The sequence below is a fragment of the Petaurus breviceps genome, unplaced genomic scaffold (assembly GCF_028583685.1).
Source record: "Petaurus breviceps papuanus isolate PSGF00001 unplaced genomic scaffold, PetGlider_PUasm1.0 128, whole genome shotgun sequence".
Lineage (NCBI taxonomy): Eukaryota > Metazoa > Chordata > Mammalia > Diprotodontia > Petauridae > Petaurus > Petaurus breviceps.
The window spans coordinates 8,487,461-8,505,894 of NW_027185664.1; the positions used below are offsets into that span (position 1 = coordinate 8,487,461).

Consider the following 18,434-nt stretch of genomic DNA (forward strand, 5'->3'; position numbering starts at 1 on the left):
GCATATTACTGCCTGGATATGGAAATAGTCTTTTGCTATGCTAATCTAACACAATTTTCTTTTAAATGTAAACAAATTATACTCTATTAATATGCTGTTCTACTTGCATAGTTAATTATTGTAACAGTAAGGAATAAAATTGTTCTGCTTTCTCTGTTTCTGATGGAAAAAGAGCTACATAAATAGTTTAATAGGGAACTAATTATGCAAAAAATTTAGATGCCTAAAATGTGTTTGTAATTACATTAAAATGGTCTTCTGTTCAAATATTGGAAAGCCTGCTAATTGGAGGCTAGCTGAAAATTTAAATATTGTGAATCAATGATTTTAATACAGTACATGTTTGGTTGTGTTTCTGTTCATATTTGTCTTGAAAATGAAGAGAATATTTAACAGTGTTTAATAAGAGGAGTTCTGAATTTCATACCAATGAAGTTTGTCAGTGGCAGGCATGAATTTTAAACATGTATTCTGCAGCATTATCTTTAATTTAGTCAAAGGGTATGGGCAACCTTTTGGCATCGCCACACAAATAACAACAGAAATGCAATAGAGTTTAGGGTAATGGGAGAGAGAATATGATGTAGGCCAAATCAAAATGTCCTGGAAAATGCCCCATGACAAGCAAACAACAGTTTATATGGTTGCAAATTGCTAAATTGTTTTTGATAAATAAACACATGTAACTGGTCACCTGCCTGTTCCCCAATGATTTCCAAATGTGCCACCTTCTCCAACTGTAATTAAGGAGTGTTAAGGATGCAATGCCTTGCTCTAAATGATTTTTTGTGCTATCCAATCTTTTATTAGAAGGTGGAATGTATTCAAGATCTTAATCTGGAAAAAATACAATCACAAAACATACCCACTCTTTTGGAAATATTCAACAACAATGCACTTGTCTCAAATTTAAAACTTTTTTTAAAGGACAATTTATTCATTATATATTTAGTAGCAACACAAATGAGAGTGAACCATATGAGCCTAGGATTAATTGCAATGACATTAGCAATCCAGGAGGGATGTTTTCATTAAAACCCTTCCTATTAACTGCACCTTTCTCTGGTTGAATGTCATCTTCTCCCCTCTTCATTCTTCCCTCTCTTCAAAAGCCAGATCAAGTGTCACTTCCTTCTTGAAAGTTCATGTCTCCTGAGCCCATGCTAACATCCTTCCTCCCTCCTAGCTCCTGAAGAATTTAATGCCTGAACCATTTGCTTGGCACTCAGCATTTGATGCTGCCATGTTTTGCTATTTATCTTTTTATAGACTGTCCCCATGTAGATTGTAAACTCCTGAAGGACAAGGCTCATCATGATGTCATTTAATCCCTGGCAGCTAACAGAGGGCCCTATAAAGAGTGGGCTCTCCTGAAATGCTCATTGTTGATAGGGGGAGCGTACAGATTACATGGGATGTCCTGAAGTGCTACTGAGGAACCCATGCATACCCTACCTCTAACAGTTAAATGGTGAAAGACAAGCCCCAACCAAAATAAGGGGTTTTGTTGTCTCCTTCAGAGGTCCCCCAATATTTTTATTATGTGCCCCCATAAGCAAAAATATTTGTAAATGTACCCTCATTATATGTTAGTTTATTGACTTATAAATTTTCTATATGTAGTACTAATTATATATGTTAGAAAACTGACACAAATATATGAAATGTAATAAAATGAAAAGGATGAAATAAAAGTGAAATTTTTCTCTCTCAATAAAGAGTCACTGGAATTTATGGAGTAGAAGAGAGATATGGTGAGGCCTGCATTTAGAAAATCACTTAGGCATCTGTATGGAGGAGGGATGGAAAAGGTGGGACACTGGAAGCAGAGAAGACACGGGGACAGTGGTGGAATGGAAAAATATTGAGCAATGATGGGTGAAGGAAATGATGTAACCATGCAGAAGAGAAGCCAGTGATTGGCTATCACATGATAGGGGGTTGTGACCCATTTTCCAACCCTCTCATTGCTTTATCACACACTGCTTAGGCTCACATAACAGTTTCTTGGCCCCAGTTTGGAGGTCTACATGGTCAACAAGTGTATATGATAGAAAATAATTGATTATTTGGAAAAGAAATTGTCTCTTAAAACATTTAAAAATGACTTGTTCAAAGAAAACTTGTTTAATTTAAACATTTATTTGTCTAACAGTCTTTTAAATTCAATTTACCCCACATTTACCAAGCAAGGCACCATTGTGGGGACTGGGAATAAAAAGACAAAAATAAGACCACTCATTCTCACAAAGAGCCTAAATTATCCTACAAGGATTCAATATGTGTATGCAATATGTGTACATATGGAAGGCAAATTGTGAGAGAAAGATAACTAATTGATGGGGTCAGAGAAGACTTCATGGAAGAGGTCACATCTGACCTGAGCTGACCTAAGTCAATTCAATGCATTTATTAAGCACCTACTATGTACAAGGCATGTTGACAAATTCTGGGCACACGTATATTAAATATATCCATACATTTAGTCACTGCTGCTTTATAACCACATGTGTACAAGTAGTGGTAGTGGCAGAATAACAAAGCACAAATCTGGAAAGTCTCAGTCCCTTCATTCTCTATTACACAAATTAATCAGCTTCTTGCTTTATTAGTTATAAAAGAAAGTTAAGTATCAACTTAAGCTGTTGTTTGCTTCTTGTGGAAATGTCTTTCTGTTTGTTTATCTTCATCACTAATGTAATCAACTATATCCTATATACTGGTGGATAAAATTAATCAGTAAATAAATGCTTATTTAGCACCTACCATGTACCAGGTACTTAAGCACTGGTGATACAAAAAGAGAAAAAAAATAGCCCTTGCCCTCAAGGAGCTCACAATCTAATGGGGGAGACAATGTGCAAATTAGATACAAAGGTTGCTATATTCCGGATAAATAGGAAAGAATTAACAAAGGTGAAACACTAGAATTAAGATGAGCAGAAAGGTTAGAAGGTGGAATTTTAGTACAGATTTAAAAGAAGCAAAGGAACACTTAGGTAGCATTGTGGACAGAGTGCCCAGCCTGAAGTCAGGAAGTCTCATCTTCCAGAGTTCAAATCTGGCCTCAGACACTTACTAGCTGTGACCCTTGGCAAGTTGCTTAACCTTATTTTCCTCAGTTTCCTCATCTGTAAAATGAGCTGGAGAAGGAAACAACAAACCACTACAGTATCTTTGCCAAGAAAACCCAAGATGGGGTCACAAAGGGCCAGTCAGACACAACTTAAAACCTCTGAACAAAAGAAACCAAGGAGGTCAGTAGTTATAAATGGAAAAAAAAAAGTGTTCTAGGCATGGAAGACAGGCAGAGAAAATTGTCTGAGCTGAGACAGAGCGTCTTGTTCATGGCAAGGAGACTGGTGTCATTGGATCAAAGCTTACTTGTAAAGGATAAGAATACTGGAAAGGTAGGAGGGGGTAGGTTATGAAGGCCTTTGAATGCTAAACAGGGTATTTTGTATTTTATTCTGGAGACAATAGGCAGCCAGGGGAATCTACTGAGTGGAGGGCTGACGTCATGGACCTGGGGTTTAGGAAAATCTCTTTAGTGGTTGAACAGAGGATGAATTGGAGTGAGGAGAGAGATTTGAGGCAGGAAGATGTACTAGTAGGATCCTGCATTAATCCAGGCATAACGTGTTGATGGTCTGCTCCAGAGTGACTGTGTCATAGAAGAGAACAGGGATTTTTAAGAGATGTTGTAGGGGAGAGGACTCTGGAAAGATGGCAGAGTAGGTCAGAAAGCTTTCAGCTTTCCAAATTTTCTTGACAAAAAAAAAAAAGGCAGAACATTGCCTCAGAGGAAATGTAGAGAAGCGGAAATAAATAAAATTTAGGGTTAAGTAGTTGTCCTTCTAAGACAATTTGAGAATACCCCAGGAAAGAACCAACCTCCAGGGGCACAGGTTTGGCCTGAATGAAGGGCAAACACCTCCAGGCTGACTTCAAAATCAACAGAAACAAAACCCTGGGGGCATTTGGGTTGGGAAGCAGCCTCAGCCTTAGAAACTTTCATCTCAAAGACAAAGTGGGAGTTTGATGACTGAGTAGGAGAAGGTTGAAGAACCTTCCATTGCTGAAGAGTGCCAAGCCCAGCTCTGCTGACTAGACATCCTGGACTGTGGCTGCAGGGAGAAGGAGCTATCACACATTTGGTGAGAGTACCAGTAATAGCTGTTGGCTGTAGGCACTTGCAGAAGGGCAGATCCCTGGTTTTAGTTACAGGGAAGACAATAGAGCTGTAGTTTGAAGCAACCCAAAGGACCAGAAGGAGAAGATCATTTGTGGTACAGTGTGGCTAAGGGGCTTAGAAGTGGAGAGGAGAAGCCAAAGTTGGGCCCCAGGACAGACTTCAGAAAATAACATTAAGAAGGACCTGAGACTTGGGGGCATCATTCCCCATACCTTGAGACTATAACTTGATTACACTAATAACTGCTAAAAACAAAATTAAACAAAAATAAATAAAAGTGAGTAAGCAAAGGAGAAAAAACTCAGCCATAGATAGCTAACATGGGGATAGAGAATATCAGGGTTTATATTCAGAGGAAGATAGTGGAGCACAAAAAGTCACTCCTTTTTCAGTAAGAAATATGAAATGGTCTTAAGCACAAGAAAGAGTTCTTGCAGGAACTTAAAAACAGCTTTAAAAATCAAATAAGTAAGATCTAGGAAAATTTAGGAAAAAAAAGAATAATCCAAGAAAATTATGAAAAGAGTCAAGATGGCAGAGTAGAAACAGGACTTCCGCTAGGCTCCGGGTTCCACCTCCTCCAATTCATATAAAAGGTGACTCCGAACAAACTTTGGAGCTAAAGAACCTACAAAATGACACAGAGAAGCTAACCTCCCACTGAGGACAGCTCTGCAGGACGGCAGGAAGCAGCCAGTGCAGCCCCCCAAGAGCCGGAGGTTTTACCCTCAGGGTGGCCACAGTCAGCCTCCAGCTGGAGAGACTTCAGATCACCAGCAGCTGTGGCAGTTTCCAGAATTATAAACCCATAGATGCTAAGGACAAAGTGAGAGGTCAGTACAGTGCGGACTTTGGGATCTAGTAGTTGGGAGTGCAATCTGGCCTTTATCCCCTGGAGGGAGAAGCCTCTGAGGAAACACAGCCATGCAGGCACTGCCATGTGGCAGCTTCAGCTCCTGGCTTGCAGACTGTAGGGGAACCAAGTGACCCATCTGAGGGGTGATCACTCTTGCTTTAACCTGCTTAGATCTGGATTGCAGTCTAGGGTGGAGGTCCTGGGGTACATGATCAGCATGCCAGGGCATGTAGAGGCTTCAGAGAGGGCACCCAGCTAATACCTTCAGCAGCTGAGAAAACCCTAGCAATTTGGGACAAAGCTCCCCTGTCTGATAGCAGAGTCCTACTGTGGCAAAAAGCTCAAGTAATTGAGTGGCAACATGAGCAGGCAAAGGAAGCAAAGCAAGCAGAGCAATCCAACTTTACACTCCTATTTTGGCGACATTAAGGATCAAAGCATGGAAAAGGAGGAAGACAATGAACTCAGAACTCCTGTACCAAAATCTTCCAAGAAAAATACGATCTGGTTACAGGCCATAGAGGACCTTAAGAAGGATTTTGAAAACCTAGAGAAGTGGAGGAAAAATTTGGAAGAGAAATGAGAATGAAGCAAGAAAATCAGGAAAAGAGAGTCAACAACCTGACTGAAGAAAATAACACCTTAAAAAATAGACTAACTCAAATGACAAAAGAGGCTCAAAAAGGCAATGAGGACAAGAATGCCTTAAAAACCCAAATTTGCCAGATGAAAAAAGACTTTCAAAAGTTCAATGAAGAAAATCATTCCTTCAGAATTAGATTAGAGCAAATGGAAGCTAGTGGCTTTATGAGAAATCAAGATACTATTAAACAGATCCAAACAAATGAAAAAAAAAATAGAAGGGAATGTGAAATATCTCATTGGAAAAACCACTGACCTGGAAAATTGGTGCAGGAGAGATAATTTGAAAATTATTGGACTACCTGGAAGCCATGACCAAAAAAAGAGTCTAGAAATCATCCTTCAAGAAAATCTCAAGGAAAATTGCCCTGATGTTTTAGAACAGAGGGCAAAATAGAGGTTGAAAGAATCTACCGATCACTTCCTGAAAAAGATACTAAAAAGAAAACTCGTAGGAATATTATATCCAGGTTCTGGAATTCCCAGATCAAGGAGGAAATATTACAAGCAGCCAGGAAGAAACAATTTGCATACTGTGGAAACACAATCAGGATAACACAGGATCTGGCCACTTCTACATTGAGGGATCAAAGGGATTGGAACATGATATTCTGGAGGGCACAGGAGCTGGGATTAAAACCAAGAATCACCTACCCAGCAAAACTTAGTATCATGTTTCAGGGGAAAATATGGTCTGTCAGTGGAATAGAGGACTTTCAAGCATCCTTGATGAAAAATCAGAGGTGAATAGAAAATTTGACATTCAGATACAAGAAGCATGAGAAGGTAAACAGGGAAAAGAAATAATAAGGAACTTAACAAAGTTCAACTATTTATATCCCTACATGGAAAATCGATAATTGTAACTTATAAGACTTTTCTCAGTATGAGAATATTTGAAGGGAATAGAAAGGTGTGTGTGTGTGTGTGTGTGTGTGTGTGTGTCTATATAGGAGGGTATATGGGCATACAAATACATATGTGAATGTGTACATATATGTGTACAGGTATGCATAGATAGAGGGCACAGGACCAATTCAATAGGAAGAGATGATACTTAAAAGGTGAAATTAAGAGGTGAGAGAGGAACATAATGAGAGGAGATGAGGAGAGACAGAATGGGGTAAACTATCTCAAATAGAAGAGGCAAGGGAAAATTGTTACAATGGAGGGGAAGAACAGGAAGGCAAAAGGCAATGGGTCAACTTTATTCTCATTGAATTCAGCTTAGGGAGGGAATGACATACACACTAAATAGGGTATCTCACCCTACAGGAGAGTAGGGGGAAGGGGATGAGAGGAGGGATGATGAAAGGGAGGACAGGCTGGGGGCAGGGAGGGAAGTTGGAAGCATCCATTTTGAAAAGGGACAGGATCAAAGTAGAGAATAGAACAAGTGGGGAGTGGGATAGGAGGGATGGAAATATAGTCAGTCTTCCACAATATTTCTGCTATGGAAATCTTTTGCATAGCTACACATGTACAACCTGTATTGAACTGCTTATCTTACCAGTAAAGGTGGGTGACAAGGAAGGAAGGGAATGAGTCTGGAATTCAAAGTTTTAAAATGAAATGTTTAAAACATATATACTATTATTAATATAATTTTACATGTAACTGGGAAATTAGATATACATGCACTGGGGCATAGAGATCCACCATGCCCTACTGGAAATTCAGAGGGGTATGGGAGAAGATATGGGAGAGAACAGATTGGAGGAGGGGATATTCAGTGGGATCACTATTTTGGGCTAATGGGTAGGGGAAAAACAGGGAGAAAAAATTGTAACTCAAAATCTTGTGGAAATGAATGTTGTAAACTAGAAGTTAATAAAGCATTTGATAAAGAAAATTATGAAAAGAAAATCAACCAACTTAAGATAAATAATCAAATAAAGAATCAAAAAATAATTCCTTGAAAACTAGAATTGGACAAAAAGCTAATGACATACTAAGATTTTAAGAAATAACAAAATAAAATCAAAAGAAAGAAAAAATAAAAGACAATGAAACAGAAAAACAATTGATATGGAGAACACATAAAGGAGATATAATATATGAATAGTCAAACTACTTGAAAACTACAATAAAAAAGGATCTTGATACAATATTACAAAAAGTTACCAAGGAAAATTTCCCTGAAGTTCTAGAACAAGAAGGCAAAGCAAAAATAGGAAAAAAGAATTTTAAAAACACCAGTCACCACCTGAAAGTGATCCTAGGAAGAAAATTTATAAAAATATCCTAGCCAAGCTTTGACGTTCCAGTTTAAGGAGAAAATATTGGAAGCAACAATTACATATGATGGAGCTACAATAAGGATTACATAAGACCTAGCAGCTACTCTGTTGAAGGTCAGTAAGTCTTAGAATAAAGCAAGAGAGCTGGGGTTACAGCTAATGTATCTTGCATAGCAAAGTCAACTATAATCCTGAATGATTTTTTAAAAAGTGGATATTTAATGAGCTGGAAGACTTTCAGGTATTTGTGACGAATGCAGTAGAACTGGAGGGAAAATTCAATATATACATTCAACATCCAGGACAAATATAAGGTAAACATTAAAGACTAATTCTAAGGGACTGAATGAGGTCAAAGTGCTTACTTCTTACATGTGAACATATTATCGGTGTTCTTATGACTGTCATCATTATTTGGGTAGTATGAAAAAAAGGCTTGGGCTGAACTGTATATAATGGGATAAATTAAAAAACCTCTATAGGGAGAGATAAAAAGGAGTAATTATCTCATACAAATGAGCCATAAAAGAAAAACTGACACAGAAGAAGTTAGTAGGGGAAAGGGTAAGTAGTAATGAAACTCTATTCTCATCAGGAATAGGTTAAATAGAGAAAGACATATATATATATATATAGTAGCAAGCATCATAGCACACCCAGGATGGCCTGCTAACACAGATTCTTTGATCTGCTTTTAAAGGAAAGCTGTGGGGCAGCTAGGTGGCTCAGTGAATAGAGTGCCAGCCCTGGAGTCAGGAGGACCTGAGTTCAAATCTGGTCTCAGACACTTGACACACTTACTAGCTGTGTGACCTTGGGCAAGTCACTTAACCCTAATTGTCTTGCCTTCTCCCCTCAAAAAAAATAAAGGAAAGACTGCTAAAAAAAAAAGAGGTTAGCATTCCTATTTTTAATTACTGAGAAAGAAGTGAACATATAAAATACAAGCAGAAAAATTAGCATAAAGACCAACAGACAGGGATCCAGCTGTCTGAACATGGCAATATTGCTATACACTTTACATACATCACTGGATTGAGGGAGCACAGAAATCTGAGCAGTTGAGGGGCTTATAAAAGATCCTTCTCATGAGCAAACCCCCAAAGCAATATTCCAACCTTCCAGAAGATGTAGCAAAGACTTGGTCCCTTGATTGAGTCAGGCAAGAAACCTACCTGACTCAGCACAGTTGTGAATTATCAGGGTTCAAAGGAAGTCAATCCTTCAGATGTTTGTAATTTAGCCCAAGCCTGGGAATCTCACCTCCAACAACAAGAAGTAAAACAACAACAACAAAAATCCCACCTTGCTTGTACTCACAATATCTAGAAAGGCATAAAACACAGAAAGAACTAAGAAGTGAAAGGATAAGAGGGGATTGGATGGGGTTGGGAAAGGGTGAGTACATTAAGGAACAGGAGGACAAGGTGGCTGATAGAAGTAAAGCAGAGGAGTAAGTAAGGATAAGAATAGGGTGAGAAGGACAGTGAGAAAAAACAGGAAGGAGGAAAAAACAAATAATTATAGCTTAATATATGAATGAGATGAATTTACCCATAAAACTGATAACAGACTAAAAATCTGAAATCAACAGTGTGTTGCTTCCAGAAAATGCTATAAAAATGAGAGATACACATAAAGATAAAATAAAGGTCAGGAGTAGAATTTATTATGTAAAAAAAGCAGGGGTAATAATCATGATCTCAGATGAAGTCAAAGCTAAAATAAATTTAATCAAAAGAGAGTGACAGGGGAACTACGCTATATGTCAGTTTCTTTTTTTTCTTTTTTTTTTTTTTTGCTTTTTGGAGGGCAATTGGGTGACTTACCTAAGGTCACATGGCTAGCTTTTGTGTTAAGTGTCTGAGGCCAGATTTGAACTCAGGTCCTCCTGACTCCAGGAACGGTGCTCTATTCACTGTGCCACCTAGTTGCCCGAGCTTTTTTCAATTATTTAATATTGTTTTAAATCATTTAAAATAACTAGACAATATAAAATATCCATGAGTATGCCTGCCAAAACAGACACAGGAACATATGAACATAAACACAAACTTTTTTTATATTAATAAAAGCTAAATAATTGAAGTAATATTTATTGTTCATAGGTAGGTAAAGTCAACGTAATAAAAAATTGACAATTTTACCTAACTAACCTATTTATTCAATGTCATCCCAATTAATTTATTAAAAAATTATCTTAGTTAAGAAAAATAATAAGAGTTCATGCAGAAGAACAAAAGGTCAGGGACTTCAAAGAAACCAGGGTAAAGGATATATAAAGGAAGCAGACTCAGCAATAACAGACCTTAAACTATTATTATAAAGTGAGAACGTTGTTGAAGTATAAAATGGATAATTTTCACTATTTTAAATTAAAATTTTCTTGCATAAATAAAATCCATGCAGCCAAGATGCAGAAAATTTGGTGGGGAGGAACTTTCATAGACAATCTTTCAGACAGGATGTGATGGAGTTGGATAATTGCTATGGTGTAGGAAATGATGAGTTGGTTGATTTAGAAAAACATGGGAAGACTTGGATTTTTGAAGGAATATACTATACACTTTCAGAGAAACAGAAGACAAATGGAAGTAAGTCTGGTTTTATATGTATGTGTGTAGGGATATATATATATACATATATATATACATACACACACATATATGCACACACATGCTTAATTGTAGCCTTATTTAGGATGAGGGTGGAGGAGTGAGGAAGGAGAGGGGGAAATAAAAAGTGCACAGCAAAGAACAAAAGAAAACCTACAAGAAAGCAAAAAGAAAAAGTTAGGCAGCTTTGAAAACAATGTGTAGTATTTATTATACAGGTTTTCTTGAAATGGAAGTTTTTTCAGAAAACATAAAGCTAGTATTAACTGAAAAGTTCTATTGGAATGCGGCCTGCTTACAAAGACCAAAATGGAAAACTCAATAATAAACAGATTCAGTTAGATTTAAACCAGAAACTATTAAAAAAAAAATCCTCTCTGTAATGTGTTTGTGTATGTATCCTAAAGAAACAATATCCTCTCCTAATGAATTCCTTATATTGAATTGTCTCATGTTCTGCTGTGTAATAACATTTACACCACAAGAAAGAGATGTCATAAAGGTAAAATCAAAAGGCCTTGGCAATACCTTGAATATTAAGGGTGAGAGATGTTGAGGAATCCATGTTGTCTCCTAGGTTGCAAATCTGAGGAACTTGGAGTGTGCAATACACAAGAGTCATAAGTCAAAAATCATCAATAAGTTCCCAAATCTCATTTTAGTCCATAATTTTAAATGTTTTGTATATCCAAACCTTTTTTGCTAGAAGCAACCCACTACTTGACATCAATCAATTCCCTTTTTTTCCCCCTTCTTCCTCTCCACAAAATATTCTTCAGCAGTAAGGTGTCCAAATGATAGAAGGGATGAGGAGCAAGGGTTCATGTAATTTATAAAGTTAGCATCATTTAGTGCAGAAAGAGCAGGACCCAGAACCAGGTATTCCTGGGATCAAAACCTCCCTCTGCTACATTCTGGTTGTACAATCCTGGGCAAGTCACATATCTCACACTACTCTAGGCAATTTTCTAAAAGTATAAATTACAGAGAAGATGTAATCTATATTAAAAGAATGAACTTTCCCATCCTGAAGTTCCCTATATCAATGAAGTCAGGTCCAGTCCCTATCCACTAATTCAGAAACTAAATAAATATTTTGTGACTGACTGAGGATTGAGGGCATATGCATTGCTGAGTGAGTTAGCTGATGCGTTTTAGAGTATTGATCTCAATTCTCCCAACCCCTTTGGACTTTAAAGGCCTTTAACTCTTAACTAAAAGGAATAATGTTTTGATAATATCTACATAATCTTATGCTTAAAAACAGGCCATATTTGGGGTGGCTAGGTGGTGCAGTGAATAGAACACTGGCCCTGGAGTCAGGAGGATCTGAGTTCAAATGCGACCTTGGACACTTAACACAAAAACTAGCCTTGTGACCTTGGGCAAGTCACTTAACCCCAATTGCCCTACCTTCCCCCTCCTCCAAAAAAGCAAAAAACGAACAAACAAACAAAAACAGGCCATATTTTCTTCAACAAACCATATAACAAGTCCCAGAAACACAAGTGTCAGTTCTCAAACTGCTTTTTCCCTCTGGCTATTACCATACTTTTCAAGTATACACCACCCTGAATACTTCAAAAGGAACTGTATCCACATGATCAATAAAAAGAGCCTTTGTCCAACTACAATCATACTCCTAGTACTAAAATTGTAAGAAGAGCCAAGATCAATGTATTATCATGACGGAAATCCAATGGTATTTTTTTGTGGGACCTTACAATGTAAGGGTGACCAAGGTGAAGAAGATTTGATTTTACTAATTTCTTTGTCCACTTTTATTTATTGTAAATATATTTATTTATATATTTACTTAAGCTTTTGTCATTTTCTATGATTTTAAGAACGCTGCTAGATGAATGCATTTTCCCTGTCTTCTGATCTCTCTGCATATGAATTACAAACAGAATATTAATATCCAGGAAGGATTTAGCTCAATGCATGTTACCACTAGTAACCTATAATAATAAGGTAAACTTATATATTTATAAGTGCCATCTGTTACATACACACACACACACACACACACACACATATATACATATTCAGGGTAGATTTTTTAGAAAATCCTTGCCTCCAATGAGAGAGAGAGAGAAATTCCCTAGAGTTCATCACTAGAGCTTTAGGCAATGGATTTAACTTATTCTTCTACGCTTAGATCTCTGATTGTTTTTTCTGGTTTTATAGGAATTGCACCATTATACCAGTTCAGATTTTTTCAGAGAACATAAAGGTATTATTAACTGAAAAGTTCTATTGAAATGAGACCTGCTTACAAAGACCAAAATGGAAAAATCAAATAATAAACAGATTCAGTTAGATTTAAACCAGAAACTACTAAAAAAAAAAACCCCCTTGGTAGTGTTCTTTTTTTTTAAGCAATCTAGGTTAAGTAACTTGCTCAAGGTTACATGACCAGTTATTTCTGGGTGTGGTGCTAAGAATCTGAGCCTGGATTTGATCTCCAGGTCATCCTGACACTGGGGCCAGTGCTCTTACTCGCTGTGCTACCTGGCTGCCCCCAGTGTAGTGTATTTGTGTATGTATCCATAGAAACAATATACTCTCCTAATGACTTTCTATTTTTCATTTTTGCTTCCCAACCTCTATTCTTCAAAATGAGATTTCTTCCTGAAGAAGGAAATGTCTTAGATATACAAGGTGAAACAAATATATTTCTCACCAAAGAAAGCTCCACAAGAGAACTCTTCTAATAAAATAAAACAATTAAGAAAAAATCATGATAAAATGGCTTCTTTTGAAAGTACATGCAACATTCTACATCTCTAGCACTCCTTTAAATGTCTCATTTTATTTATTAATTTACAAAAATCCTTGTAATAAATGTATTGTTAAAAACAAATTATAAAGCTAGATGTCTTATACTATACTTTAAACCTTTCACCTCCTGTCAGTAGGTGATATATACTATTAGTTTGTTTCAGGGATTATCCTTTGGAATCATGGCTGATCATTTTAAAGATGACCATCAGTGATCCTTACAGCTCTCAAGTTTTTTGTCTTTATACATTTGTGATAATTATGTATGTACACACGAACACACACATACACATGCATACACACATATATGTATACATAGATAGACACACATATATACATATACATAGTATAAATTGTTTTCCTAGTTTTGCTCATTTCATTCTTCATAAGTTTATAAAGTCTATGAGTTTGTAAGCTCATGAAGAAGAAAAAGAAGGAAGGAGGAGGAAAGGGAGGAGGAAATAGAGGAAGAGAAGAAAAAGAAGAAAAAGAAGAAGAAGGAGGAGGAGGAGGAGGAGAATAGGAAGAGGAGGCAACAGTTCTCACTGTCATCTTATTTTAATCTTTACCCTCATTTATCACTGACTTTATATCCCTAAGTCTGCCCCAGGTTGGCAAATATTGTCTGTTATTTTATCTGGAATCTTGCCCAAGTTTCTCAGTATTCTCCATAAGTGTCTCCTTCTGTCTTTCTGTATTCTTGCCTTTTTATACTTCTTAAATATTATAGCCGTAAGGATTTCTACCAGTCACAAACTTTTCTTTCATCTGCGTGAGAAAAGAACAGGGGAACAGAGCAGGGGGTTCGGGGGGATCCCTAGAAGTCTATATAGCCTCAGATTTTCCCTATTATTAAGCAGTTATATCAGAAGATTCCATTTCTCAAGGTCAAAGTTCTTTGACTCAAAGCTAAAGTCAAATAGCTAAACATTATAAATTTTCATTTTTAGATGTCTAAATTGTGGATAGTTTATCCTATGCCCCCCTTGGATATATTCTATACAAGCTGCTAGAAGAATGAAGATTCTTCTATTCTAAGGCTAAAAATTATTGGTGCCCACTATCTGTCCAAGTACGAGATCTTTAGCCTAGATTCAAAGTCCTATACAATCTTCTTCCAAACCTACCTTTTCAACTTAAGTCAACCAACATTCATTAAGAGCCTCCTGTGTGCCAGGACCTGTGCTAAGCTGGATACAATGTAATGTAAAACAAAAACAAAAACAGTTCTTGCTCTCAAGGATCTACACAGTCTGAAGGAGATAATATGCAAACTACTACACACTAAAGAGATGTATACAGTATAAATACAGGTTTCAGAGTGAATTAAATAAGATTAAGGGGGAGAGGGACAGGCTTCTTGCAGAAGCCGGGACTTTAGCTGAGACTTCAAGGAAGCCAGGAAAGCTAGGTGGTGGAGATGAAGAGAAAGAGCCCTCCAGGAATGGAGGGAAACTAATAAAAATGCTGAGATTAAGAACGTGGAATATCCTTTGTGAGGAATAACAGAGAGAAATGTGTATGACAACTAGAAAGGAATAAAAAAGGGGTCAGGTTATATAGGACTTTAAAAGCCAAATTGGATTTCCTGACATATCCCTCTCCTCACACACTTTACATTAAAGCCAAACTAGACTAGAGACCTTTCATTAAACCCTTCTTGCCTCTTCTTGTTTCCATGTCTATGATCTTGCAAGCTATCGCCCTGCCCCCGAATCCAACCTCTCTTTTTTCCAAAAATCTTCACGTTGAATTTTCATTCTTCAAATTCCAGTTCATGGGCACTTTCAGGCTGAGAAAGATATCCTTCTCCTCAAACCTCTTAGAGTTCTATGTACTTCTCTCATGCACTTACCACAAACTTGTATTAGTTTGGATCATTGCATTTGCATACCTATTTTCCCTTACTATACTAAAAACTCTTTGAATGTAAGAAATGAAACATCCATTTTTTGTAAATCCAGTACTATTTACAGTATGCTTGCTTAATAATTAATGACAACAGTAACTCAAATTTATATGACATGTTAAGGTTTATAGAGTGCTTTATATCTTGTCATCTTATTCTCATAGCAAGCCTAGATGGAGGTACTACCATTTTACCTATGAGAAAACTGAGGCAGACGGAAGTTAAGTGGTTTGCCTAGAGTGAGAAAGCTAGTAAATATTGGGATCATGATTGGGAATTTCGCTCTTCCTTACTTCAAATCCAACAATCATCTACTATGTCTTCCATATATCTAGTATAACCCATTTATGGCTGACAGAATTCCAAATATTTGATGAGGCTCTGTCAAAGTAAAGATCTCAAAATAATGGCTACTTAGACATTTTTATTAAATTTGAAAGATTATATTCTATTTTAAAATAGGGCAGGTTTCTTCTCATATCATTTTTCCATATATACCTCAGAATGTTGTTGTACCATAAAACTGACTATATGAGGAGATGCAACAAGAAATGTAAAGGAATGCATCCCTTCACCACCACTACTTCATTCCCTGCTTTAAGAAAACCTAAAGGGTAAGCATAAAATTAAACACCTAAGAAGGAGATTTATGTTGTGACTAGAAGGCATGAAGTAAGAAGGGCTTTTGGTCTGAAATTTAGAACATTATCTCTGAAGCATAATGTGATTTTGATGCATAACTGTGCATGACGTCCTCTAAGCCAGATGTGAGAACAAAGAATAAATTGTTAGGAAGGTATGTGATTCCTTTTTCTCTCAAAATAGATTCAACTTGTGGGGTTAGATGGCTTGCAGGCCTTAGCGAGACTTTCTCTTTCATTCTCACTCTGTGGACTTGAGGTTTGCCTATAGAATCCAAAAGATTGGGATTTGGGGAAAATGTATAATCTAATTTTGTCTCCCTTTCACATTCACCACTGTGTGAACATATTTTGAGATACCCCATTAAAATAAAATGCCCTATGTTTATAAAATATTTTGGCAGATTGACATACTTAGTTTTGAAATGTAATTTTCAAAAAAATAGCCTATATTGTAGACTTGATAAATGCATAAATCCTGCTTTTAAGGTTGAACCTCTGGGTATGATTTGCTCTATTTGCTGGACTGGCAAACAACAATCCTACAGAATGAGGGAACCTATGTATACGAGCCCCAACTACCTCACCACACTTAGAACTGCCAGAGTGAGGACATTATGAATACAATACACTAAGATCTCACTGTGGGGTAAGAAAGTGGACTAGATGTTCTCCAGGAAGTACATTCTGCTTTGGTTCCTTTTAAACTGCAATTCCTACAGTAGAAAGACCACAAAAAGTCTCATTAGCACTTAAGTGAACCAAAGAGCAAAAACGAGCCTCCTCTCTGTAAACAAAAACCCATAAGAACTAACCTCCATCTCATTTGTTTTAGGCAATTGATATCTGGGCATCTTGAACAGAGGTATATGATACTTTTAGCGCTTCTTACATGATACTGCCTCTCTAGGGATAACTTTCATTAAAGGTTGCTTTCTAATATTTTGTATCATTCATCAAAAGGATATTTATTTGATCTTGTCTATATGGGTTTTTCATGTGTTGACTATTAGGTCAAATCCTTTTGAGTGACTATAGATATTGCTAAAAAGACTACACAATGTTATGGACTTGATTCAGTCTTTACAATATCATTTGCAAGCAGTAGCATTTGGAAAACTTCATCTATATGGAATCAATCCTTTATTTGGTCTCTGTGCTGGACATCCTCCAAAATTGTGGTACATACCATTAGAGAATGTGCATATACCTATTTTATGTCTGGTATATAATTAAACAATCACTAAAAAGAATTTTCTTTGCTGTTACCTCATTAATGGAATCTTGTGTGATGTTAATATGTACATGGGAGACTCCTTGTTGGAGGAAAGCTTTTAAGGCAATACTTTGTCCTCCCAAATCAAACAGTGAGGATGGTGTGATTTTATATTCTCTACAATTTTAGGTGAGTTGTATGTCTATAAAGATATATTTTACCATATGATAAAATTTGTGAAAGCAAACCTTTTTCTCTTCTCATACTGTCTTGAGGGATACTCTTCATATTAGTAGAAAATATTCTTTAAAAAAGGTGTGGTCAGGACAGGAAAGTAGGCACAGAAATCCAGAATCACTGATATTTTCTCAATATCCCTTTCTATAGTAATAACTTCAGTGATTTTCTCAAGTAGTTGGTATCTTCTTTTCTTTCAGATAACTTAAGATCTCATCTCTCAATAACCACAAATTTATGTTGTCTCTAGGATGAATTTTACTCAGTCTTGTCTGGTTGTCCTTCCAATCTGTTTTCTCATGTTGCACAGTGGGGGGTGTGATTTTAGACACTAGATATATTGGTCTCACTGTCATTAATGAAGGGAATCGTTTCTTATAGCAATTTTGAAAGATATTTTCCATATTTGTCTATTTATAACTTCTCCAGTTTCATCTTTAAATTCTCTGAGGATGATTTTACTAGATTGTTTCTCCAAGTTTTCTGTAAACTTGTTTTTCTTCTACTATATCTTGATATTTTATGAAATAATATTGCTTTTATTTTTCCACCAACATCCTCCATAAGCTTTTGCAAGCAAGTTTATATTCTAAAGTAGAATTTTGCTTGGTTGCCATATCTCTTTGGTTATCAACGGGATCAAGTGTTTACTGGCTAAAACACTGCCTAGGCTCTTTTAATCTTGATTTAATTTTACTAAATTTACTTAGGAAATAGTAACCATTTAGGCAAATGTCAAGTCTTCTATGCATTTTGATCCTTCCAGGGTCAATAGTTATTTTACTAGGTCAAGGTGGAGTTGGTTCAATTATACATAATATTTTCTGTTTACTTTTCTTCTATTTTGGCATTGCTCTTCCAATTAAACAAGTTAAGGATTTTGATATATAAAGAAATCTGATTTCAAATAGCTCTCACTTTACCAACCTATAATTCCTTTCCAGTATGACAAAATCAACTTCATTTTTGTATTTTTTATGATCACCATGTACAGTGCCTCTTGATTCTCTTCTTGAAGGAATTAATCATGATATATAATGATAGTATAGTTTCTATATAGTCTACAAATCTTTTACCTTTTACTTTTTTTAGACTATTG

At 36.4% G+C, this 18,434-nt stretch overlaps 1 long non-coding RNA gene across 3 annotated transcripts in view; it reads left to right on the top strand.

Annotated features, from left to right (window-relative positions):
* Positions 1-18,434, top strand: part of LOC138172526 (uncharacterized) — a 166,313-nt gene that overhangs the window by 118,417 nt on the left and 29,462 nt on the right. The window lies entirely within an intron of this gene.